This window comes from Acanthopagrus latus, chromosome 13 (assembly GCF_904848185.1).
Source record: "Acanthopagrus latus isolate v.2019 chromosome 13, fAcaLat1.1, whole genome shotgun sequence".
Classification (NCBI taxonomy): Eukaryota; Metazoa; Chordata; class Actinopteri; order Spariformes; family Sparidae; genus Acanthopagrus; species Acanthopagrus latus.
Window position 1 is genome coordinate 1095742 of NC_051051.1, and position 27150 is coordinate 1122891.

Consider the following 27150-nt stretch of genomic DNA (forward strand, 5'->3'; position numbering starts at 1 on the left):
TTTTCTTTTTACACATCATCGGGCTGGAACAGTGTTCCATTTACTGCTTTTAATATGACGATGACGGAGTGAACTGGCCTACAGAACACAGAATTCATCAGAATATTCATTTATTTAATGTGGTGACAATTCTCACAAACATATCAAGTTCCAAAATGTTTATACTGAAATTATCTGCACAGCGTGTTTCATTTTCACAGACGTGCGTAGAAGCTTCAGTCTGATCAAATGAGGCGTCAACAGCAACCGACACAGCATCACACGTGTGGAGGATAAAGGCTTGAAATGAGACCAGACTTCTGATGGATAACAGCATAAAAAACTTAGTCAAACAAACGGACAAACAAAAGCCTTTACTGTTTGTTGATTTCGCTTTCCTGATGTATTTTGAAATGGGTCACATGAATCGAAGCACAAGAAGAGGAAAGCAAATGAAAACTATAATGTTTTTCACATTAAAGCTTCAATATTAACTCTCCTGCATGGCTGCCCTGATGCAGCGTTAATAAAAACATGGATTATAGCCACAAACCTTTTCTTAACCTCAAACCTTCTGTCACCTGAACCAAACCACCTCTCTACAACTTCTCTGCAGTACAGAAGAAGTAGTTCTTCCTTGGCTGGACAAACATTACATCTGGTATGAACATAATCTTGGAAGCAATTAGATTTCCTTCAAAACATTTCTCCAGGAGCCTGGGTTGCATATTTTTTCCCCAGAAAGTTAAACAACTCAGAGTGAATAGTTAAATAAGAAGCCTGAGAGAAACCTGGTAGATTTGTACAAATGGTGCTTAAATTATTGAATATTTTCTTGCCCGGAGGTCGTGTTCACATCCCAACGCAACATCAGGCGCTTTGGCAAGAAGGCTTAACAAAGGGCGCTCGCACAATGAATAGATAAACCCAAAAGAACCACTTATTCATACAGCTACGACTTCTTTAAGTAATGTCGGTGCCTCTTTCTCTTGAGATAATAAATTCTAAAAACAAAAAACATTCAAATTAATGAATCAGCAAAAGCACAAAACCTTCTGAGCTGCCCCGTCACCTCACTGAGACAAATCTGCATATCAACACTGAAGGAGAGGAATCTTAACGCCTCAGAGCACAAATCCTTTAATTTATTCCCAAAATCTTCACAGTTTTCTTACATAATCAACCCCAAAAGACATGAATTATAAAGAATGTTGTATCTGTGCCTGAGGAGACAGACCTTTTAAACATGTGAACCAGAAATAAGGAACAGGTGGTCTTTCTGTTCCAGCTCAGACGGAGGTAAAACAGCGGGTCGCTGGAGAATTGGACCTGAGAGGATTGTATCCCCACTCACCTCACATGGGGTTAGCGTGTGGACAAACCCCGCAGGAGTCTGTGTGAGTTAATGAGCAGGGACGTCACCGTGGATTCATTAGCATATCACTTTTTAAGAAAAGGATGAATTAAACATTTACTGAGAGGCATTTGCAAGTTTAAATCAATCAAATAAAAGGCTCAGGGAGTCGGGATGTACGGCTGTTTTGAACTTCTTTCAACACTTTCTTAGTAACTTTACATCGATCCTGTATATTTAGCTGCCGGTGGACAAACAGGCAGTAAGATATTGTACCAGAGACGCTAACAGAGCTGCTCTAATGTCTGATATAACAAACAGAGATGATGCAGCTGTGCCACACTTCATATCTAATTGAGGTCTCAGATGACAGACTGTGTCATTTTGTTAAATGACTGTTGACACAACTCTCCTCATGTTTCCTCACCAACATAACATCACTGCCCTCATACTTCCATCACATTGGCATGGATGTTAAGCACCGTCCAAACTCTTCCCAGTTCTTCTGTAGTAAGTGTTCGTCTCCGTGTCTGGGAGAAATCGCATCACACATATGTTTGAAACATCCTCCCTCATAAACACAAGGACATTAAATCTGGACACAGCATCAGAAGCAGAGTTGAGTTTATTAGCTGTGAGCCAGAAAAGACTCTCTAGACTTCCAGGGTATGAAAATATTGTACAGCTCTTCCAGACTTTCCATATTTTATGACAGTGAAATTATGTTAATGTGCAGGTATCAATACCCACATTAAAGGATGCATGTGGTCAGTCGTGGTGATGATATTTATCACACATCTGGTCCTTCAGAGGGTGTAACTGGCTGAACACTGACGGAGATGTTGCATCGACAATTATAGATCAGCTGTTAACTGGACGGATAAAAGCTGCTCATGTTTAAATTTACATGAAGTCCCACGGTTACAATTGATCCGCTGGTTTATATTTGCAAACTCAGACAGTTTAAAACATGTTTCCTGTCAAACCACCACTTTCTGACACCCCGTCACTGGAAACTTTAACTTCTTTTCTGACTCACTGGCAGAATATTTGTGGCTTTTTCTGCCTGGATGGAGCATGAAAACCTCTTGCACACGAGAATGTAATTTTTCTCCCTGGAGTCAGGAAAGTGAACCATCAGTCATCACCTGACTTGGTTCATGTCGCACTTGTCATTCAGCGTGATGAGCTGTCCATGTTGCCTCCAGCATCCTTAAAGCTGCCATAGATGTTGAAGACGGGAATGTTCAAGACTGTATTTTATACCGTGTAAATGTCTCTATTTATATTGTAATCAGAAAAGATGCCGTAAATAAAGCAAATCATCATTTTCATCTATTTTTTTTATCATAAATATCCTTTTAGAGTCTTTTGTGCATGACTTTGATCTGTGGAAGGAAATGATGATAAAGCAGACTGATGCTGTTTCAGTTTCCTGTCTTATTTTGTAGGTTTTATCCTCGTGTGTCGTCTTTTCCTGTCTTCGTCTTCTCCCAGGCTTTCTGGTTCTTTCTCGGTCTTTGTGCTTTTGTTCCCTTCCTATTTTGCTCCTGACCCTTTTTGCTGCCTACATTTCGTTTATTTCCAGCTCTGCTATTCAAGCTCGCCTTCTGTTTCTTAACCTGACATGCATTTGGGTCGTCTTCTGTAAAAACATAACGAGCTTCTCTTTGACGATTGTATTTGTTTGACTTCAGGCTTCTATGAAATGCAGCTCCGTATGAGACTGGCACAAACATGAGGATTATATTTTCAATGTGCAAAGGTTTTAATATATTTATTCAAGCCTTTATTTAAACATGTAGTCTAAAGCACAAGAGCACATTGTACAAAGCAAACCCAGATTTAGTGTTGATTAAACCTTTGAGCAGACATTAATTATCCTTTTATGTTTTGTAAAAAGAACCTCTTTCATTGCACTAATCAGATGAAATATGCAGAGCGATGATCATGTTAAGCCCAGATTACTTACAGTGGGGGGGAGGGGCCTGAGCTGCAGCAAATTAGCAGACTTCCCAGCATGCATTGTTTGACAGTTAAACTCTCCTGAGACTCTTGTTCTTCATATTTTGATAAAACACGTGTGATGAAACCTGCTGTGTGTCTTTAAAGGTCCACTGTGGAGTTCTGGAGAATACATTTTAATTATTTCTGGCTTCAAACAGAGTTCTGACCTGATTTTCCACCGAGAACAGCTTGTTTATTAAATTTGTATCATTACCTCGCTGATATTACAAAAATCAAAATTCAGAGTATGAATTTCTACTGCAAAACTACACAGTGCCCTTTTTAATACATCTCAATGTAAGTCGTGGTTCGCTGTTTTTACAATAATGAAGAAAAAATAAAAAGTTGTAAAAACATTACAATTAACGTTCAGCGTGCTCAAGTACAGAACCTGATTCACTGAATTCCATTTGTGAGGAGTATGATATCTCAAAACAAGTTTCACCAGAGTTAAACTGTTCTGTGATGGCTGAAGCTCTGATGTTACAGTCGAGTGATAACTGCTGCAGCTGTAACCAACCCAACATGAAGACTGCCTTTGTAGGATCAACAAACATCAGGGAAGGACTCACGATGAGACCGTCTGGTAATGAGAACGTATCAAACGGAGATATTCAGTCATATCTCAGCAAAGGCAACAGGGTCACTGCAAATGACCGAATATCAATCCACAGGACTGCAGCTGCCTGTACGATCGGCTCACATGTGGAGTGTTTGCTCAGAGAGAGGCTGAGTTTAAAGCAACGTACGACAAGATGCTGTTACGTAGTAATGACTTCCTGCTGCTCGTGAGCTCAACAGATTGTGAACGTATAGATACAGTTCATATCATTTGGTAACAGATGTGCTTTAAAGCCACATGAATTCATGCGTTTGGTTCTATGTGTGTTCTCGGGGGAATCAGTTCTGCGTTCTCCCCACTGAGCAGCCTTCCTCATGCAGACCCTTGCTCCCTTTTAATTTGCCCAGCTTCCAACCCTTTGAACCAAGTGTTGGTTCATTCATTAATATTTATTCCCCTTTACATCACTTTGATGTCGGGGCCTTTTAAATGTTTAATTTGGTTCAGAGCCATTAAACAGTAATGCCGGAGTCTTAATTCTAATGTACACATTATGGCACAGCCTCGGCGTAGCTGTGAGGAGGTGACCTGTATACTCGGCACCGCGGTGGCCTTGTTTCCTATTTTCTAGCTCTTCTGTTGTTGTCTTTTTATGTAAAGCACTTTGAATTGGCTTGTTCTTTAACAATGCTTTACTCATACATTTGCCTTGTCTTGTGTCCCAAAGTGTCAAAGTCCTTCCTCACTCCAAGCTGTCACAGCACTTTTTCATCATGGCTGTTTATATTTTAATACGTCCCCTGCTTTGTATGATATTTGATTTAATAAATAAATCAGGAAGAGATATCTGTGTTTACATGGACTTACCTTTTATGAGAAGACATAGAAATCAAATGTAGTTTTCTCTTTTTCCACTGAAAATAAGTTCAACAGTATTCACTGTTATTTTTCATCATTCAGTAAACTAAGGAACCGGACCAAAGTGACGTCTGCAGGTACATTTACGTGCTGTTCAACGTGCTGCAGCTGAGGTGCTAATTAGCTAACGAGACTGCATAACTGACATTAGCAGTGCACTTTACGCTTGTTAGGGTGCTGCAAGTTAGCGGGATCGCACAATGGATACGCCATTACCAATACCAGCAGCTGATCAAAGGCCTGACCACTGCCATTCAAACCACAGCGTGCAGCTCTGATGGACAGCACTCGATCATTTGCCATTGAAGATAGCTGAAGTCCAGTCAAGTTAATCTGTAACTTACAATGATAACACCAGGTTTGCCTGGCAGACCACTAACAACTGGACTGCTGTTACTGAACTTGTCCCTAGAAAGCTCTTTACCAAGAGGCCTCCAAAACAACACCTCTCCACTCAGTTCTGCTGGTGTTGTAGCTCTCAATTCACTGCATTCTACCATAAATAAGAAGGGCAATGTGAACACCAGGCCCTGCTCAACATAGTGTATACACTCAGAAGGATGCAGACAAACTAACAACCGCTCAAGAGACATCTTACATGAATGAGACGACAAGAACCACTTCTAAACCAAAAACTTCACCACCGCACAGCTGCACATCAAAAACTGAATACAACTCTTATTAGTGGCCTGCTAGGCGAATAGGCTGAGGCTGAATGTTGAATATGCATAAATGAAGCTGTCCATGTATAAGTCCCAGCTCAAAGACCACAGGGTTCAAAGGACATAGAAGTATTTTAAACAGGTTTTGTTTTACTAAGAGGAAATATAAACTGGTCTGGTTACAGTGCCTGAATGATTTTATTTGATCTAATTCGTAAAGTATTTAACACGTGTACACACTGAGAGCCGCAACATTAGAACCAGTGACAGGTGAAATAAATAACATTTATCATTGTGTTCCAATGCCATGTTCGGCTGTGAAACCATGAGTTCCAGCATTCATGTGGATGTCTCTCTGACAAACAGCAGTCACCCAAACACAGCTGCAGACCGAGTACACCCCGTCATGGCAGCAGCACTCCTTGATGGCAGTGCGCCCCCTGCAGGACAACGCGCCTGCAACGCTGCAAAAACTGCTCAGAAATGACCTGAGGAACGTGGGAAAGAGCTCAAGGTGTCAACCTGACCTCCAGATTCCCCAGAACTCAATCCAACTGAGCTTCCACTGGACGCAGTCAGAGCCAACAACGATCCACGGGGGCCCCAACATGGATGGGAGTTGGTTCTGATGCATCCCATAGATGCTCAGCTGGATTGGGATCTGGAGAATGAGGAGGCCAGTTTGACACCTTGGGTTCTTTGCCATGAGGGGGTGCAGTTGGTCTGAACGGTGTTTGGGTGGGTGGTGTTTGTCAAAGAGGCTCCACAGTAATGACAGAACTCAAAGTTTCCCAGAAGAACATTTGATTGTAACAAGATGATCAATGCTCACTTCACTAGTCAGTTGTTTTAATATTGTGGCTGAACAGTGTAGATATACATGTTAAATAAATTATAATTTTATCATTTGTATTAGGTATAAATGCAATCGAATAAATGCAGGCGTTCTAACAGACATGCAGTTTATATTTCCTCTCAGTAAACAAAACCCATTTAACATGCTGACCTGAAACAAGGCCAGTTCCCAATAATATAGCACTTAGTAAAACCAATTTAAAATACTACTTTTACTTCCCATTGGAGTAACTTGTACATCACTTGTTTGCAAATTTTAAAAGACAAACAGCAAAAGAGGGAGAGAGACTAGCGTCCCAACAGAGACACTGTAGTGGCTTCTGCCAACCAAAACTGTCGGTATTCAGCGACTTGTGAATGAGACTATCGACTATCCTATTGCTAATGAACAGCAACTGGCAAATCTCACACTTTCTGCCTGTAATTTTTGCACCTCCATTGCACTGACCTGGTTGGACCAGGTGTCTCTGCTCTCTGGGTCTGATCACCATACAGGTCAGAGCTGTTCCACCTGAAGCTGAAGACAGGTCCCACTGTTCACCTGGAGAGAGGAGGAGGTAATTTAGTATAACATGATGACTACATGCATATATATATATATATATATATATATATATATATATATATATATATACATATACATATATATATATATATATACATATATATATATATATATATATATACATATACATATATATATATATATACACATATACATATATATATATATACACATATACATATATATATATATATATATATATATATATATATATATATATATATATATATATACATACAGACAGATCCAGCAAAAATGGGATTTCTTACAGGATTGTGGGTTAGGGTTAGGTATTGATATAGCAGTCTGTAACCATGTGCATGATATCACTTCAGGAGTCTCACATCACTCTGCACTGTAAAATCTACTACAATCTGATAAAAATGTTTTTAAAGGTAAACCAGAAGTAAACCAAATTCAATCCTGAGATCTTGTAGTGCTTTATACACGAGCAATAGGATTTTACAGTCTATGTTTTGACACACAGGGAGTCAGTGCAGTGATTAAATAACACATTGATCAAGAGCTGAGACAAACACTTAATACATTCTGTGCCTCTACAATGAGGCTTCATATTGTGTGTATAAACTACTTTAGCTGCTCAGATGGACTTCTACATGCTGACATACTAACATACTGAGACATTATTAAAAACAACACATGGAGCCTGTTAGCTAACTGTGCTGTACCCTGATATTCAGCTGCACTGATGCTAGTATTAACAAGCTAACATTACACAGCAGGATAATGGCGTCATGCTAACACTCGCCAACAGACACACGCTTTAGCTAACATGCAAACCTGTCTGTAAAGACACGACGATTAAATGACCCAGACGTCTTTATAAGCTCATTATAGTATCAGTACCCGGTTCATGTGTCCAAACCCGTTAATAAAGGCAGCTGAGCCGCTGCTAACGTGTTTCCCGAACCGTGCAACAACTTTAAAGTCAGCTAGCTAACATGACATACAACCACTCACTTAAACTGACCAGCAAACGTTAGCTAACCAGCTTTCGTGGCGTTCTAAAGAATACATACATTTCAGAAAAGGTTAATGCCGATTTAACCGAAACTACCAACTTGTTTTGAGAGAGTGAGAAACATTTAATTAACTGCACATTATTCATGTAATACACAAGGCAGAGAAAAAAACGGCCAAAATCACAATGGAGTTTGGTGCACAGAGCAAAACATAACGTCCATTGCGGATTTAATTGGAGGATTATGCCGGAGTCCAATTTACCTCAACACTCATCAGTTAATGAGAAGTCTTCAGCGTCTGTTCAGAGTTATTTCATAAACATTTGAGGGAAAAACAAATCTCACTGACATGAGAGGGAGGCTGGCTCCCTGTTAACCCGCATATATGCAGAACTTACTGGACTAAGATAACATGGAGGTAATTACTATGTGGAGCTCTGATATATGAAGGAACAACACCTGAGTTTATTACCTGAGATCTGTAAGTAATAACTGATATGTACACCTCACACACAGACAGGAATACACCTGTGCTGAGCAGGTAACTGGACACATAAAGCAGATTATACAGAACAGTTTACTCACCGTGTTCTTGTCCTCAGAGAAGAGCCACTCCAACCAGAGTGAAGATCCATCAGTGGTTATTATAGGCACTTTAAGTTTTGGAGGGAAATGAGCTAAGGTGATGCGGGAAACCGCCCCTTTTGGCGCGCACCACCTGCATTGGTCAGAAAATGTGTGGGCGGGACTTACTAAGTTTATGAACCCAGAGAGTAGAACTGTTAGATGCAGTTTAGTGCAGTGAGCACTTCTGCATACTGTTACCTGTAATCTGTCAGTCTGTCTTGTCAAATGAGGCCAAAATGAAAATAAATCAACTATTAACAGGACCAACACAGGTAAACAATTGTTAACAGAATTATAATATGACACTTTTTAATTTCCCTGGTCTTTATTTGTCATGTCATGTCATTGTCCGAACCGCTTATCCCTTTCCATGGGGTTGCGGGGTGTTGCTGCTGGAGCCAATCCCAGCCATGTCTCAGGGCGAGGGCAGGGTGCTCCCTGGATAAGTCGCCAGCTCATCGCAGGGCCCTCACTAGTGAGCAATGTGGGGTTCAGTGTCTGTCTTTATTTGTTATTATTCCAATACAAACCAAATGTAATCAATTTACATTACTTTAGTATTGTAATCAGGTGAATTCAGGTAATTTGGACACCTCAGTTCAAGTGTTATTGATTTCTGTTCTGCACTTTTACCACAAAATTAATGAAACTAAATGTGAATGATGACTTCATAGGGGTGATGTCACAGAAAGGGGCGGGGCACTTCTACATATATAAGAATCTATTTCTTACCTTTTTATTATATTATTTGTTTTGTACTATTATTATTGTTTACTGTTAAACTGAACTGTCGCCAGGCTGCTGTGATACAGAAATATCCCTGTTTGCAGGACCAATAAAAGGGTTCTGGCTCTGATTCTTATTCCGAGTCAATCACGATCTCTGGGAATTGCATGAGGAGGTCAGTGACGTAATATTCTCATCAGTCATAAATAAGAAAATGTTTCTAATATTTTATTACATTATGTTTGTGTTGGAAGGTCACATGGTTCTGACATCATAATTGCACTAACAAAGGAAAGTGCACTGACCCTGATGTCCAGTAGGTGGCGCCTGCTTGACACAATCCCCCCAGGATTGACAACATTTTGTCCCAAAAAACAGGACAAATTGTGTTGAGATATAGTTAAGCTTAAAGTAAAATACATAGGAAAAATAATGCTCAATAACAGTATAGGCCTCTCTGCAAAGTAGAGCCATTTTCAAGGTGTGTTAATTATTGTACAACATCCCAAATTATACGTTTTAGTAGCTCTCTCCAGTTTGCTCTCCTGCAGTCTGATACAAAAAAGGGATATTCATGAAAATCGGAGTTGAATGAACACATTTTGATTATATAACCTTAAAAAGTAAAAGTGGTTTAATCGCAGTATTAAGCTCAAGAGTCAGCTGTAGGTCAGAACCATTGTGCTTGCACCGAGGTTCGTAAATGCTCACGTCTTTCAAATGCCCTAATTTAAAGATTTAAAGTGCATTTTCTTTAAGTGAGTCAGCATTTTTCATGGTTTCAGCCTGAATCGATCAGGCTTATCAGCTTCCACACAAGCACATTGACAAAACTCCCCGAGCGACTTCTTCTGGTCTTATCTGTGTGTGCCTCTGTGTGTCTAGCATGTGTGTGAGTCCTTCAGGTAATAAAATCCGTCTGCTGCCTTCCCTGTTTCCCAATTACCACAAGTAATTCCCCAGCCCATGTGACCACATCAGTCCCATTACCTCCCTGTTAGCCCCGATCAGACCCACGTCTCTCTCCGGCAACAAGTGCTCTTCTGAGCCTTGTTCCCTCGTACCACACGACACAGATCGATCAAGGTCCACCATCTCTTTAGAAATTACGATTGGTAAAATAAACCTCAGAGGAGAGAGGAACAAGAAGGCTGAAGGCACCAGAGTAGATAACACTCCACTCTTTTACAGGTGAAGTACGACTTGTGAGAGCAGTTGCATAATGTCTTGTGTGGCGATGATCGCAGCTCAAGGTTGGAGAACCTTTAACAGATAGCCGGTGCTGTAAACTGTAAACTGCAGACGTGGAGACGATGAGCAGGTTTGGACCATGTATGTTTTATGACCTACCTCAAAGGCATCAGCTGGCCCATGGGCTGAAATCTGCTCAGTAACTGGATCCCAGAGCTGATCTGATGGGACAGTAAAGTGATGATATGGGTTCAATACAGAAAATCAATGCCATTTTTAATGTGCTTGGTTTTTAATAAAACAAAACATGTCTATTTGAGAGGCTTATTAGTGAAGCGCTAGAAGCTGGTGTGATAGCTTCTGATCATCTGGGCGTGTGAAGTAAACACACAAATCACTTGATGGATCTTTATTCTAATCTTTATTTAATGTTGTTTGGCACTGAAGTGGGTCTTCAATATGTTGATACTGATGTTTGTTTATTATTTATTCTGTGTCTCAAATCTGGACGTGATTACAACTAAAAGCTCCAGCTGTCAACAAAATCAGCCAACATTACAATACATTTAAGCAAAAGTCCCTGAAAGTTGTACTTCAGAACAATTCTTGAGTAAATGTACTTTTTTGAAGATAACTGATAAAGCTACGTGAGGATGTTCCATATGTCGGGTGATTCTTCGCCTGCACGTACCAACCTGTGTGCTGGAAAGGAGCAAAGGTAGAATATGAGCTGCTTAAAAGGGATCTGAGAAGTATTACATGATACTTAAACTCCTAACATGAGTCACAGCGGTCGTAAAAACAGTCATGCAATACCGAAAATGTCAAGGTACGATATTCTATTAGCAGTTATACTGACAGGTATGAGGAAATGTTCATGTCCATCCACATTATGAATGTTTCTAATATGCTCTACATCTGACTGTGATAGTGTTTTACATTAATCTTGGAATATGAAAGATTTTATATATATATATTCATCAATAGAATGGGAAAATATCCCCACCGTGGCTGAATGGATTGATCTTATAAAACAACGTGACTGTGCACTGAGAGGCAGCTGAGATACTCTTATTATACTGTATGAAGATCTGAGAACCGTCACGTCACATCTGAATAATCAGATTAATAATATGACACAAACACAGTATCATTACACCAGACGGCCTCACATAGCTCTGCTGGTTTTGCCTCATACAACAGCAACTTTCAAATTTCACACGTTCGCCATCAATAAGATTTTGTCTTCTCACATAAATTTGGTGTAAATACTGAAATTAATAAGTTTCTCTGAATGCAACAACTCTGAAAATTGCACATTTGTTGAGGGAGTCTGGAGATGTTGAGGTGACGAGTTCAGTGACAGCTGCTGCTCACATTAAGACGGGCCTGAAGTTCTGATTTGAACCACATGGGAACCAGACAGCATATCGTCCATTCTGCCGGTCGTCGCCGCTCTTCTGATTGTTGATCCTTCGGTGTGGCCCGGACGACCTCCGAATGTTCCCTCGATGTGTCTTTACAGTCTGGACCGTCTGAGAGTCAAACCCAGGGAAACACGCAGCAGCGTCAGCTTCCTCCTGTGAGCAGTAAGAACTGAATGTGATCAATATTTAGAGAGATTTTACTCAATAAAACATACAAGAGTGGCAAGAGACAAAAAAATGTAAAAATGTGAAGAAGTTTAGTAACTATGATCAGTCAGAATATCTATCCATCGATTTCATCTTTGGTTCTTAATTTTATTGTTTCTAAATTTGCTGTATAGATTGAGGTTGTGTTTTAGAAGAGAAGCAAATACTTTTTGATATATTGATCCATATTGATATTGATATTGATATATTGATCCATGAATATCAGCAAAATGTTGTTTTAATAAGCTTGACAAAAAAGTCCCAAACTGTTTTATTGATATAGAACAAAGAAAAGCAGCATTTATCTTTATTGTTTGCCTTGATTTTTTTCACTGTCTGTGTTCTGAAGCGCAGCAGCGACAGGAGATTTCAGGCCGTGTTTGCAGTAATAAATGACATTTTGTCTTTAGGGTGGACGCCAGCAAAACATCAGACACAACAGATCTGAGTCAAATCAACTCACAATTAGCTATTCAATCCAAAACCTGATAAACTAAAGCTCACCTGAACTCTAAAACCAGGAAGGAGGACAGTCCTCTGTGACCCAGAACCAAGCAGCCTGTACGGAGCTCTCTGCAGGGACGAAACCATTCTGTGTTTCTGCACATAAAATAAACACTAAGACAATAAAACATGATTCATGTTTGTTACACTGACTGAGGAGAGGCAAATGAAACGTACGACAGCATCCGAAAAACTGACTTCAATGTGATGATTAAGATGTGTGTGTGTGTGTGTGTGTGTGTGTGTGTGTGTGTGTGTGTGTGTGTGTGTGTGTGTGTGTTTGTGTGTGTGTTGTCATGCTCACTCCTGTGGCAGCCGTTATCTCACAGCTGTTCAGAACCTGTCCTCATTTTAACACGGGATGAAAAACAATTATTTGAGCTGTTGGAGTAAATAAAGTAGAAAGGGCTCCTGTGTGTGTGTGTGTGTGTGTGTGTGTGTGTGTGTGTGTGTGTGTGTGTGTGTGTGTGTGTGTGTGTGTGTGTCCGTCACTTCATTAATGAGCACCTTCCAGGCAGGTTGCTGTGATGAGGACTGGTGCTCTCCTTTCCACAGAGATGAGAAATGATGGTGGCAGCCCAAAGTCTAATTATAAAGTGAGCCTAACAAACCAGCCGTTCATACGTCTCTCACAGCTTAAAGCCTCGGAGCAGAAGAAGCTGGATTTTCCTGTAATTTTCATTCTTTGTCTTTGTGTGTTTCACTTCCTCAGGAAGATGATGCCGCCTCCTCCTCCTCCTCCTCCTCCTCCTCCTCCTCCTCCTCCTCTTCTTCTTCTTCTTCCTCCTCATCCTCCTCCTCCTCCTCCTCCTCCTCCTCCTCCTCCTCCTCTTCTTCTTCTTCTTCCTCCTCATCCTCCTCCACCGACATGATGGCCGCTCTCTTCGATGCAACTCCCCCGATGATTCCTTTGCCAAGAAGTAACGACGTGACCGCTGGGGTTGTCATGGTTATTAAACCCCGGCAACAACACTTTGAGATGTTGTTCGGTCTATTCTTTAAAATGCATGTGGGCGGATTTTTGTGCATTGCGTAGTTCAGGCACCAAATGTTCCTTCAGACACCCACATACAGTAAAAGTTCTCAGGATAGCAAGACGTGTGCACCTTAGTACAGTGAGTCTACAATATATGGTCCAAAGGGGTCCAAAGAGGAATTTGAGGCGCCACAGCATATTTAAAATGATGTGAAAGAAACACTCCATTTTTTTTTATCAAAGATGTTGCTGTTTTCCTGGAAATCCTGGAGACTTTTGTGTCTTCAGGCTTCTAAAAATCATTCAAATAAACAGTCTGAGTAAACAGAAAGGCACACAAGTAAACAGGAGCCACTGTTTTAAAGTGCACAGAAATAAGAAATAAGAGCAGTTTGCAATCTAAAAACAGAAAACTAAAGCTATATCCCAACTGCATACTAGAGTGCAGACTAATTATCCTACACTACACATATTCTAATCTGTGCTGTTTGCTGGTTTTGTGAGTAATATAAAAAATCCTCAACCTAAACTGTTGGTGGGTAACAAGAAATGTGATGTGTGCTTTGTGCAAAGGAAATAAAACAGAAGGCTGAGAACGCTGCTGCCAATTAAAGCTAACAAAGAGGAAGCAAAATGTCTTTCCAGATATTCAGTTGTTATTTTCTGTCTTCTGAGACGCTCCTGGAACTGTTTCATCATCCTCCACCATTTATTTAAATGTTTTCCAGCTGTGAGCAGCTCCTGACTCTCCTTCCTGAAATTTTGTCCGTCAGCAAGAGATTCAAACATGAAGATTTCCTCAGTGTGAGAACATGAAGCAGCACTCAGAACCGGCTCCGTGTCTCGTGGGTCGGACTTGACAACCCTCCACGTGTTCCTGGGACACTCCTGTGTTTCACTGCCTCCTCTGGTTTCTCCTCCAGGGTCACAAATCTCCTGTATTTTCACACCTTTTTCCTTTTAGTCATCACAACCTGTTTCTGGGTTTGTACAGCGTGTAGTCGGCTGTACTCGTCCTGTGAGAGATGGACAGAGACATGCTGAAATAAAGACAGACTCCTGGACAAGAGCATTAACGTTTTTAAGTTTTAAAGGAGGGTTGAGTAAAATCTGCAGCGTCCATTTTGTGGCATCCAGACTCTCGTAGCATCAGCGGCAAACAATGAATAAAATACTTAATGTGGCTGAATATTAGTTTGGTACTCTGATGAGTTTTTAGCATTCTTTCCTGAGTGAAAATCAAATTAAATATTCAACAGAAAAATGTTGTGGCAGTTCTAGTAAGTCACCAGAAAACAAAGTCTGTGAGACTCAAACATTTGTGAGGGAGAATGTGAAGACTTCAGTTTCTGAAGGCTGAAGGTTGACGAGCTTCAGTCCTGTGAGGTTGTACAATCAGCACGCTAGCATGCTCACAGGGACGATGCTAACATGCTGTTGTAGAGCAGCTTAATGTTGATCAATTTTAACTTAGCATGCTAACAATAGCTTATTAGCAGTAAACTCAAAGTACAGCTGAGACTGACGGGTTGGTCTTCAGTTTAGCAGGATCGATTGGAAACCCTCCAATATGTAGACGACCACAATGACGCTTCAACTTTGTCATCATCTTGGTTTTGTTATGTGATTATATTGAACTCGTTGAATCTTGCTGTGTTGAAGAAGACTTGAAATTACCAATTGAGACCGTAAAATCTTTAGACAAGACCAAAAGCAGACCAACCAACAAACCGACTCTGGCGTCCCAGGAAAATGTCTTAAGATTCAGAAACGGAAGTCTGAACGCAGCAGGCGTCTCTCACGTCGTCACGGCTGTGAATGAGCGCAGTCGAATACTTATATAAGACGACGAGGCAGACGGGGAACAGTCGCTGTTGCGTTGCAGCATGAAAACCAGCAGCTGCGACTCCTCCTTCACCTCTGAAATTAGATCCAAAGGTGCTTTGATATTTCAACATGGAGGAGCTGCGGCTCTCATGCAGAGGAAGCACATTAAACTGCTCATCAATGCAGATTTCATACATTAAGAAGTCGATCTGAGCAGAAGATTTCATTGTTCGGTGTGGATTATAAAACTGCTAATAATTCCCATAATGAGCAGAATTTCCTCCCTAATCTTGGCTGAACTCAGGATAACAGTAAAGAATCCCCTCGCAGGTAAACGCTCATAATGATATGTACAATGGTGGACAATTAGCTGTGCAGTAATAATTATTATACAGTGGGTGGTTTCAGCCAAGCAATCTGATGCCATAAATCTTAATTTGTTTAATGCCCGAAGTAAACCCACACTCAATACTGATTAGGCCTAAATTTAATTCTTCACCCAAGGTGCTTTACAACAGAGAAGTGATTTAAATGGAAATTTGCTTATTCCATTTTAGGCACTTGCAGGAGACGGGTGATTAGAATTTAATTTCAAAGTTAGGCGGTATCTTACAAATGGCCTCGAGTGAGGGAGCTGGGACCAATATTTGTTGGTTTTAAGTACGAGTGGATATGATGGAGGATTTTGTGGGATTAGACAGAAAACTGAAGCAAAATAAAGAGTTTTTATTGAATAAGTGATCGACCCTTTGCTCTCACACAGCGAGGCAGACGTGCACCTGGGGAGCACTCGGACAAGGTTACAGTCACAAAGGTGAGGATCTGAGGTGTGCACTCTAATTACAGACTCACACACCAGGAGAGAGACAGCAGCACAAACTGAACTCGATATTCACGCTCAAATAAAAAGATTTTTTTCGGTATCGAGATAGATTTAATATGAGCTTGAAAGGCAAAAAGGCGACGCGAGAGCCAGAGATAGAAGCTCCGACACTGAGAGATATTAAGTTTCCAGAAATTCCTGGGCGACTTGCTGCTCCGCTTCCAAGATGATTTTATTATATAATATTTTCTCCTCTTTGTACTCAGGAGAGCTTTTGTTCAGAGGATAGCAAGAGCAGCGCCGCTCCACGCTGTGTGACCACACTGCCCCCTGCTGGAGGAAAAGAGACAGGCACAGCATCAAGGTGGGCGCCTCTGCTGCCTGTTGCCCAAATATCACCAGGACCAGAACCAGAACCAGGACCAATGCCGAGCAGAACCTCTCCCCTGTCTGTGAGTATTCATAATGTGTCTTCTATTGATCTGTGTGAAGAGAAGCTGAGTGCTCATCAGAGGGAAGAGGAGTGAAGATGGAACAGAGTCCAGGCTCACACGGAGCTGCAGCACAGTCAGTTCAATCTAATGTTACGATTTGACTTTACATTCAGTTTATAGTGCAATGTGTAGTGCATGTACCCATGTTAATAACCAGAGTCGTGTTCAGTGGACAGAAAGTCATGAATACTAGATTTATAATCTTCCACATTTGCTCCACATGACTTTCTGTTCTACACACTCTGGTTTAAGTCGTCTCCACATGATGTTCCAGCTGCTGACACAGATCAGGAGGCAGTTCATACATCTGTTTTCTTTCTTTGTCTTATTATTCTTATTGTTCTTGATGTTGTTGTGGGATTTTTTGATATATTTCTAACTTACCCATGTTTCATTATACAAACAGCATTCTGAGAGGAATTCATAGAAAGGGTATATTTTGTACTGAAAGTGTTATTTTCTTATCAAAGTGGGTGTTAATATTTCTATATTCCAACAATAATCGCTTGGTTAGTAACCCATGTCTTCTCTTTCTGGTGTCCCTGCTCACTTTGTCCAATCAGGACAGAGAGGACCAGAAAGAGGTGATCCAGTTTGTCTGGGCAGAACACAGAAAGCAGGATCCTGGTGTTCTGGTACCGACACCAGCAGTGATGGAACAGGTCCTGGTGACGGCTTGTACAGAGAGAGGAGTCGGGCTAATGTAGCGCTAACTGCTGTAGCTAACAGGAAGTTAGCTTACAGCAGCTTTAACTGTGTACATGACAATAAAACATGCTGATTTATTATCAGCTCTCCAGCCACCAACTCAAGACATTTGTTTGACTTGTATTGCATTCAGTAGAGAGCATACCTCAGCCAAGGCCCAAGAGTCCCCTTTAGTTCAGTCAAACCTGAAATCCAGTAGATCTGGACCTGCATCAGATTGGCCTCAGACACCTGGATACACCTGATTGTTGGGATCTATTCTGGGATGAGACACATCCTGTCTGTTCTGAAGATTTCATGCAATTCTGGAGACGAACCAGCCAACAAATAAATGGACGCGGTGAAAACACGACTCCTCGGATCACCTGATGACAAGTGATTTACTCGTTCTGAGACTGACTCAGCTGCTGCTCTCCTTCTTCTGCTGCTCTTTGATGTTCTTCTCTTACGAGCAGCCATCGAATTAACAATCGCCCCAAAAAGGAAAGAAAAAAAGGAGCAGGAATCCCTCGGCTGTTTTATGCTGTGATTTAAATTTGTTTCAAGTCCCTGTTGCTCAGGATTTAATAAGACATGTGGGTCGGTGATGTAACCTTCCACTGTTTTATCTCCATCCATTATACCACATCAGACACACTGACTGTACAAAGTAATAGGACAACCTGCCACTTTTCCATTAAACAGACCATGAAATTGATTGCGCCGGCCTCGATGTTATTATCTCAGTGTTTTCCACCTTCAGCCTGTAATGAAGACATGAAGACAGGAAGGAGCGGCGTGTTTCTGTATTGTTCAGCCGGACTCTGCGGTGATGGTCAAGCTCTCCCTGCTCCCACCTTTGATGTGAAGTCTCCCCCTCTGGAAATTCTCCACCAAAAAAAAGCTTTTCAAGGCAGGCAGGGGTGAAATCTGACATCTGAGAGCCGACCACAGCAGGGAGCTTCAGAGGAGGAACAAAGAGAGAAGGGAATTATTTTATTTTAAACTGCGCAGCAAATGGGTGTGAGGTTCACTGTTTCATCTTCCTATCACAGGGATGATGAGGAAGGAGAGGAAGAAGACATGACGGGGGTTAAAGGAAGCTGTTGGAGGGTCAGCAGCTCCTGTCTCAGCAGCCATGATCCTTCCTCTGTCTCCCTCCAGTGGTGGACGAGAGACCCATCCAGTTTCAAGGAGTCTGGTGTTAATGATGGCGTCAGCTGGCAGGAAGGGGGCCGATCTAACTAACTATCACTAATGAGAGCAGAAGCGTTTTGATGGCCAACCTCCAGTGACTCTGCGTCTGCATCAAGAGGGTCGATGGATGATGGAGGAAACAGTCGGTCTGTTGGCCAGGAGCCTCCTGCTGATCTGCTTAAATGGTTTTATTGTATTTGTGCAGCAGGTGTTTACAGCTGGCAGATCAAATTAATACACAGACACAGACTGAAGCCTTTACACAGTTACAGTGTTAGAAACATCATGGGCTCAAACTCGATCCTGACAAGATTCAGCAAGATTTAACTCATGTAGTTTTATTAAATGTTATTTATCTGTCGATTGTGAAACTCTCACTCACTTGGTGATTTATTATGCCAACAGATGTGATATCTGAGTGAAAGTGGGCTAAATTCAGAAGTATAATTAAATATATTTTAATGTTAAAGTGTAACTCCACCAGTTTTACACATTAAAGTGTGTTGACTTGAGGAGAACTTCTGTATTAAATGGTCTCTTGTGGCTCCAGAGGAAGCAATCTGACAAAATGCTTCCAGTGATGTCACTCAGTGGCTAAGTTGCATTGTGGGTAATGTAGGCACCAGGTTATTTTTTTAAATAAAAAGAATAAGTGATATCTCAGTGTCTCTGCATTTGTCCATAATGAGTCCAACAGTGTTAAAACGTGGCACCTACATTACCCACAATGCAACTTAGCTACAGAGATATATGACTGGAGGGAATTAATCAGAGTACATGCAGCTTCCTCTGGAGCCACAAAGGTTTTATTTGACTTTGTATGCAGTTTTTAGTGGAACGTCTCAAATGTGACGTTTTTCCTTCTTTTCTTTTTTGTCTCTTTCCATTTCGACTCTTCAGTTAAAATGCTGATCAGGGGAACAGTGCTGGAACCTTTTAGTACCTAAATTACTAATTGATGACTATAAAAAAATGAGTGAATTGAAAATTAATCAGTAGAGTAAAATAAAAACATCAAAATAATCGTTACTTGCAACCAAAGAGATTTTATTTGATCACATGCTCATTTTGACAAAGCAAGTTAAAGACTAATTACCCTTGACTTAAATTAACTCGATGTTCAACACAGCAGTTTGGCTGGTCTGTTATTTTATCCTCCTCAGTCAGTCATGATGTGTCAGCCTGAGAGACAGGGTGGCGTCACTGTACAGGAGTCACGTGTGAGACACAAAGGACCTGAAACAGTCTGCAGACATGCTAGCAGCTCGTCTGCTCGCTGGATTCATAGATACGGTGCTGCTTTGTGCTAAATGCTAAAGTAAACACGGTAACTTCCCAACATGCTGATGGTTAGCATCCCAGTTTAGAGTGTTAGAACACAGTACAGCTGATGGGAACAGGTCAGAAATCAAAGTTAGCGCAGTTCATCTGAGGGGAGGTGAAGGAGTAGATGGAAATCCATCCAGTAGTTGTTAAGATGAGTCGGTCTGTTGTTGGACAGATTTACATCTCCGTCCCTGAGACACACTGCCAGCGCGGTAAAAATGTTATGGCCAGATTTTTATATTGTCAAAGAACAAAGTGATAAAAGCCTCCTCTTCCTGTCGATGGCTGCACAGATCTGTACCATGAGAACAGAACATTATGTCCAGACACTGAGTTCCTGAAAACACGAGCAGCCCTCTGTTGACTGAAGACACACATGTACGTAAGTTTAACTAATCCGATGCCGAGGTGACAAAGCTGGAGAGGGGCCTCAAAAGAAGAGAAGAAAAGAAAGAACATTTCCAGTTTGGCCCGACAGGCAGTGATCAAAGTCAGAGATCAGATGTGACTCTGAACATAATGTGCTCAGCAGAGTGCACGAAGCCTTCCTGACAGGACACAGTTGTTTCAGGGTTGACATTGATTTACGGAGCGGCGAGGAGCATTCTTTGGGCGCGGGGGTCGAGGGGAAACACGGGGGGTCTGCAGACACGTTGTGAAGTCGTGTTAAACTGATCAGAGCAGACCGAGCTCGAACCAACTCTGAGATATCAAGCTAAACATGTAGAGCCTCCTGTTCTCCTTCATACGTAGGATCCAAGAAGTTGCAGCCGGTGTTTCCCCCCGAGGCTCCGTGAGTGTTTTCATCTCCTGTACAAGCTGCTGGATCGCTGCCGTGTGAACATGCTGCAGCACTGTATATGATTATAGGCTGTATGTGTTGCTCGAGGGGAATCATGCTGAATATTTCATCTTTTCAACTTCACATGTATAGAATTATATAGATTTCTCATTATCATTTCGCACAATCTGCGCTTAAGGAAATATTCATGCTGCACGTTATTGGAACACAGGTGCTGTTTACAGGTGAGGCTGACACACGTACCTGGTGAATGTTTAGCCAGTTTTATATATATTCATATCAAATCAATCAATTGTAATAAATAAAAACAATCCATCATTTAGTGTGGTAAAGGTTAAACATAAGATAAAGAAACATGCATCACATGTTAGCAGGGAGCAAAATCATCATAGAAGCAGAAAAAAAACCCAAAAAGCATCTTTTGATATTTAAAATGATGTGTAGTTTATAAATGTAAACATTCCCAAGCTGTGTCCTGCATCCTGCTTATAGGATTCATAAACATATTTAATACTTGACCAAAGTAAAATATAAAGCTGAACTCAACTGGGGATGTTGTTGCATTTTCTGCTGCGTGAAGTTGTTACTCACGTTATATTAGATATTTAACTATTTAACTGTATTATTGTTAATCTGGGTTTGGTCTGATATGATTTATTTGCAGATCTTGTGCAGAGTGTTTCTTTTGTGAGCAAATGACAATGAAAAGACCAAAAGAAGCAACGATTCATCATGTTTTCATCATTCATTCAGTTTTATTGTTGTTGCCTTTTTATTCCCGCAGTCATCCTGCTGTGAGGAAGATTGTCACTAACACACCTGTTTTCAGACCTGTGTGAAAATACTCCCAACAAATACATCAATTCATCTTAAAACTCAGGTCAAAATGAAATTGATATCTGAGTGCCGCAGCAGGGGTGAAGTTACAGTTAAATACTGAGAGACTTCACTGCTCTTTGTAAAAGTTGACTCTACTTAAAACAATTCAATGAAAGTGATAAACTTAACAAGTAAAGTGGAACATGTTTTAAGCCACGTCGAGGTTTACAGACTTGTCGGTTTTGGCAATTTTATTGTTGACGGTGACAAAAACATATAAAACATCATTTTTATCACTTGATTTAACTGACAGCTCATCTTCATTTAACACATATGTTACTTTAAAATAATGTTAATCCGAATCGTCTGTATTGGCCAAATATGAGTTCACATATTTCCTCATGTCTGCGTTTCTCTCAGAGTTCGACACAGAAACAGACTTACAGCCGGCAACAAGGACTAAACAAATAAAGTGAAGATGAAGAAGCAGCTGCTGCTGTAGAGTAGCAATAACTGTACATACAGTATATTAGAAAACACTAACGTTCAGCATTCATACACTAAATAGTCTGTATCAAGTTAACTGTCCTGTGGAGTCGGGCAGACCAGACTAAAGATGGTCCAAACCAGAACTGACACGTCTAAGAACCATTAGAACCATCAGAACCGTCAGTGTTCTCCTGTGAGCCTCCGTCTGCAGTGTTAGTGCCTGAAACACCAGAACCAGACTGACAGAGGTGCTTCTGTGGACCAGCAGGAGCAGCTCCACTCTCAGAACCAAGAACATGAACAGTTTTCTGTGCGGTCATTTTCCCAGTGGAGACGGAGAGAGATGGAATGTAAACACGCACACAAACTGTGCAAACAGGCAAAACGTCCCATCAGCAGAAACAAGCACAACATCCAGCGTGATACCAGACAAATATGAAGAGACTCGCAGTGAGACAGGAAGATCAAGTCCTGGAGTCTGTGAGAACAACTTTCTGTGTACCAAACTCGCTCAGAACAAACAAGATGTGTGCGACAACAGACTTGATTCAGTCGGCACGCTGCTCTCTCTGCTCGTTACCGTCCGTCAACATGCTGCCACCCTCCTTTATCTGCATTCCAGGCGTGACCTCGGCTCAGACACACTGGTCAACTTTGTTTCTTTCCTGTCAGCTGTGTGAGGTGACTGAGAGAGGAAAAGCAAACACTCTGCGGCCACAGCTGACGTCGGCTCACTGGAGAGAGCTTGTTGACTTCATGTGTGGACGGAAAATATTTCTGAGTCCATGTCTGAGGTTTCCTGACTGCATGACAAAACACTGCCTGTCTGTGGAGCGGCTGATAGAACTGTAACGGACATTAAATATACATTTCAACAATAACAGTGACTGAGCCGGTTAATTAGAGCAAACAACCACCTGTAATAATGACTGAAGAGGTGAAAACACCTCCATGATACACTCTGAATACAGTTCATGACTTTATCACCTGATCCATGTAGATTACATGTTCAGACATACCAACAATAAATCTGCATGTGTCGGGTAAAATCAGGTGTCTCACCTTTGTAGTCAATTAACTTTAAAACCTTCCAGTAACAGCAGAGAATTGTTCACCTCACTTTCTTTTTTTAGCTTGTCTGACTTTGTTGTGTCTCCACGTGAGGTCAGAGGTCAGCAGCGAGAGATTCAAGGACGTTCCAGCGGTGGAGGTAGAGAAGTGATTTACTGAAGAGTGTCAAGCTGACTAACAGAGCCGAGGAAACACATCAGCCCCTCAAACAAACAAGTCGTCACGTTCAGGAGCCTCACAGACTAAACAGGAGCTCAAAGATTAACTGTCAACAAAATAACGAAAGAAAACAATGAAGCAGTCGTCCGAGCCGGCGTGACGCCCGCATGAAACGCTCAGCGGCTGCGATTAATCAAACCTCCTGTCAGCGGTGACATGTTGATGGATGCTCTCAGGTCCTCGAGGAAACACAGAAAGGAGAGTTTATGTCACTGTCATAGCACTTAGTTATGTTTCTTTATCTACAACTGTAAAGAATCTCAGAGCAGGTTATTCAAACACATGACAGAAACTTCACAAGGGTTAAATCACACATCGAGAGAGAGAACGCAGTGTGATTATTGGCATTTACTCAATATTGCTTTAAAAAAAAGTCTTGTGGTATTTAAAAGTAAAAGGACACAATCTGTAGTAACCAGACAGATTTTGTACAGAAAAAAGGGGAAACGAGGTGACGGGATAACAAAAACATGCCGTTGAGCAACACAGAGGGAGGATTGCAGCAGACGGCAGTGTTGTAATCTCAGTCCTGACATTTGTTCTGTTGTTCTGAGGCTGAGCAAACCTGCAAGTTTAGTTTCATTAGAAGCTGATAAAAGCAGCGAATTTAATTAAAACACCTGTGACACTTGTGACACCTGGACAGCCACACGCTGTAGACCTGAGTGCAGCGAGCCACCAGGACGTCCTGCACAACAAACAAGGACTTTAATGATCCACATCAGACACGAACGATAAGAAGAGTTAATATCAGTTAAGAATCATAAATCAAATAGAGAAGAGAGAATGTGGATGTTGAACTGAGCTGTGGGCCTGTTGAGACGTCCGTCCTCCGTCTGCCTCTCTGTTTCTGTGCACCGTGTCCAGAAACCAGACACTAACCCTGGACCGGGACGGTCTGGGATAAGGCTACTTCCTGGCCCCAGGTGTGTCTTTAGTTTGTGATATATCCCATTTTTAAAGTGAAATCACCTGGAGAAACACGGTCCTCTCCAGAGAGCAGACGAGGTCTGGCTGCCCCTCGTCTGTTACCTAAGAAACAATCCATTATTACTTTCTATTTTTATTTCTCATCTTTTGTTTCATCAACACGTTTCATCATTTCATACTGTGCACTGAGCAGAAGGGAGCGAGGCGTCAGTCAAGCACATTCACCTGCTCAGGTTTCTTTACATGAAAATCTCGACTGCGTTCTGCGTTTTTAATTCAACATATTTTACAAAAAAACACAAAAACCTTGAGTCCTCGCTGCTGTTCTTCTGTGTTAGTTTCTGTGTTGGCTTGTTGTGTCTCTGAGTGACAGAACATCATCTGAATGCAAACGTTCCATCACTTCTGTTCCTCTGTAGGCGGTTTCATGACATTTTGACACGTCGCAGGACCATCCTGTCTCCATCCTCTCTCTTCCCTTGGTAAAAGGATATGAGATCAATGCGATCAGCGATCGATGATGTGGACCTGATCACACAAACTGTGATTTTACTTTATTCTGCACATTTAAACGTTTTTCTTGTGCATCATGAATAAAATGCTCCTCTGGTCGTCTGCTGGTCCTGATGCTGCTGCTCTGTAACAAACTGACTGCAGAACAGTTTCATCATGTTTCACTGTTTGTCTCAGATTGTTTACATTATTTTGCTCTGAGAACAGACTGTTTGTTCAGTTACTGACTGTCTGTATTTATATCTCTGAGTTTGTATTATTACACGTTCCTCTCCAGAACCACACGGTGTTCTGACTGCGGGTCAGATGTCGCTGTAATAACTCTGTTAGTGACTCTGCTGGTCTGAGATCAGCTGGACGAACTCACACATACACAGACACACACAGCAGAAACCGTCCATTTCCAGTGGGTCGACCATTTTGTGCTCGGGTCCCGTATGTCTGACCCACTAACACATTTCTGTGTAATAGACGGGGTGACGTCACGGGGGGCGGAGCCAGGCGCCTTCAAAACACAGGCTGCCCTCCGTCCTCCTGATTCTCTGCTTCCTGCCTCTCTCTGCGCTGCTCTCCGGCCTCTGACCCGGTTCTGACCCGGTTCTGACCCGGTTCTCTGGATCTGTTCGCGCTGTTTGTGCGTCAGTGTCCTGTGTTCTCCGTGTATGATGCGGCTGCTCTCCGTGTTTTCCCTCCTGAACGCGTTTGTTTCCGAGCTCCGGTGTTCGACCCGCGGACTGTTGTGTGTTTGTTCGCTGCTGCTGCAGATGGACTGAAGACCAACACCGTATAAATGCACCTGCCGCCGAACCGAGCCCCCGCTTTTCATTACGTACAGGTGAGAAACACAAAGAGGAGACTGCTGTGTTGGACTGTGAGCTGCAGGAGGCTGCACACGATTATCCCGCCTGGCTGCTGTGTGTGTGTGTGTGTGTGTGTGTGTGTGTGTGTGTGTGTGTGTGTGTGTGTGTGTGTGTGTGTGTGTGTGTGTGTGTGTGTGTGTGCGCGCGCGCGCAGATTAAACTAAAATCAGACTGTAGTTGCTGAACATTGTGCTCGCTGCAGATCTAATCTGACTGCAGCTGCAGACGGAGAACATGGCGCTGTTGTTTATGAGGTCTGAACTGTTTCCTGTCTCTGACCTCAGATCAGCTGATCGACTCGTACCTGCCGCCCAAAACTGAGCGAACACTGAGACACTTTTACAAGTTTTATCTCTTTATGTTCTGTGTTGAAGTTACAGAAGTCATGCTGCCTCTCAGTCTACAGTTAAATGTTCAGACTGAGAATAATTTCTTCTGCAGGAAACATGAAAATCTTTTTTGTCAAAACTTCGAATACACAAAAGTACAAGTTACTGTTCAGAGTGCAGTACTTGGTTACAATGTTCCATGTTCTGTTACTTTATTCTCCCTCTGAACTACATTTAGTTTGATACATTCAGTGGCTACAGGCGTCACTGTGACGTGTTGGGGGCGGGGCGTTGTGTGACAGGAAGTTACATCAGAGCCAAAGAACATTTTAGGTTTTAGGTTCGACCCAAATAGTCGTCCAAATGATTTGTAAAGAAAACTTTGACTTCAAGTCAGTATCTTCATGTTGTGACTTCCTGTCTGTGTTCTCCTCCTCCTGATCCTCCTCCTGCTCCTGCTGCTCCTCCTCCTGATCCTCCTCCTGATCCTCCTCCTCCTGCTCCTCCTCCTGATCCTGATCCTCCTGCTGCTCCTCCTGCTCCTCCTCCTGCTCCTGATCCTCCTGATCCTCCTCCTGATCCTGATCCTCCTCCTGCTCCTCCTGATCCTCCTCCTGCTCCTGATCCTCCTGATCCTCCTCCTGATCCTGATCCTCCTCCTGATCCTGATCCTCCTCCTGCTCCTGATCCTGATCCTCCTCCTGCTCCTCCTGCTCCTGCTGCTCCTCCTCCTCCTCCTGCTCCTCCTCCTCCGGATCCTCCTCCTCCTCCTCCTGCTCCTCCTCCTCCGGATCCTCCTCCTCCTCCTCCTGATCCTCCTGATCCTCCTCCTGCTCCTGATCCTCCTGCTGCTCCTCCTCCTCCTCCTCCTGCTCCTGCTCCTCCTGCTGCTCCTCCTCCTGCTCCTCCTCCTGCTGCTCCTCCTCCTCCTCCTGCTCCTCCTCCTCCGGATCCTCCTCCTCCTCCTCCTGATCCTCCTGATCCTCCTCCTGCTCCTGATCCTCCTGCTGCTCCTCCTCCTCCTCCTCCTCCTCCTGCTGCTCCTGCTCCTCCTGATCCTCCTGCTGCTCCTCCTCCTCCTCCTGCTCCTCCTCCTCTTCCTCCTCCTCCTCTTCCTCCTCCTCCTGCTGCTCCTCCTCCTGCTCCTCCTCCTCCTCTTCCTCTTCCTCCTCCTGCTGCTCCTCCTCCTCCTCCTCTTCCTCCTCCTCCTGCTGCTCCTCC

The 27150-nt window shown here is 42.4% G+C and overlaps 1 long non-coding RNA gene across 1 annotated transcript; it reads right to left on the bottom strand.

Moving 5' to 3' along the window:
* Positions 1–10956: 10956 nt before the first annotated feature.
* On the bottom strand, positions 10957–13280 carry LOC119031823. The gene is made up of 4 exons (XR_005078706.1): positions 13075–13280; positions 12568–12636; positions 11807–12009; positions 10957–11131 (listed from the first exon to the last, which is right to left on the bottom strand). It is a non-coding gene; the product is annotated as an uncharacterized LOC119031823 (long non-coding RNA).
* Positions 13281–27150: the final 13870 nt, after the last annotated feature.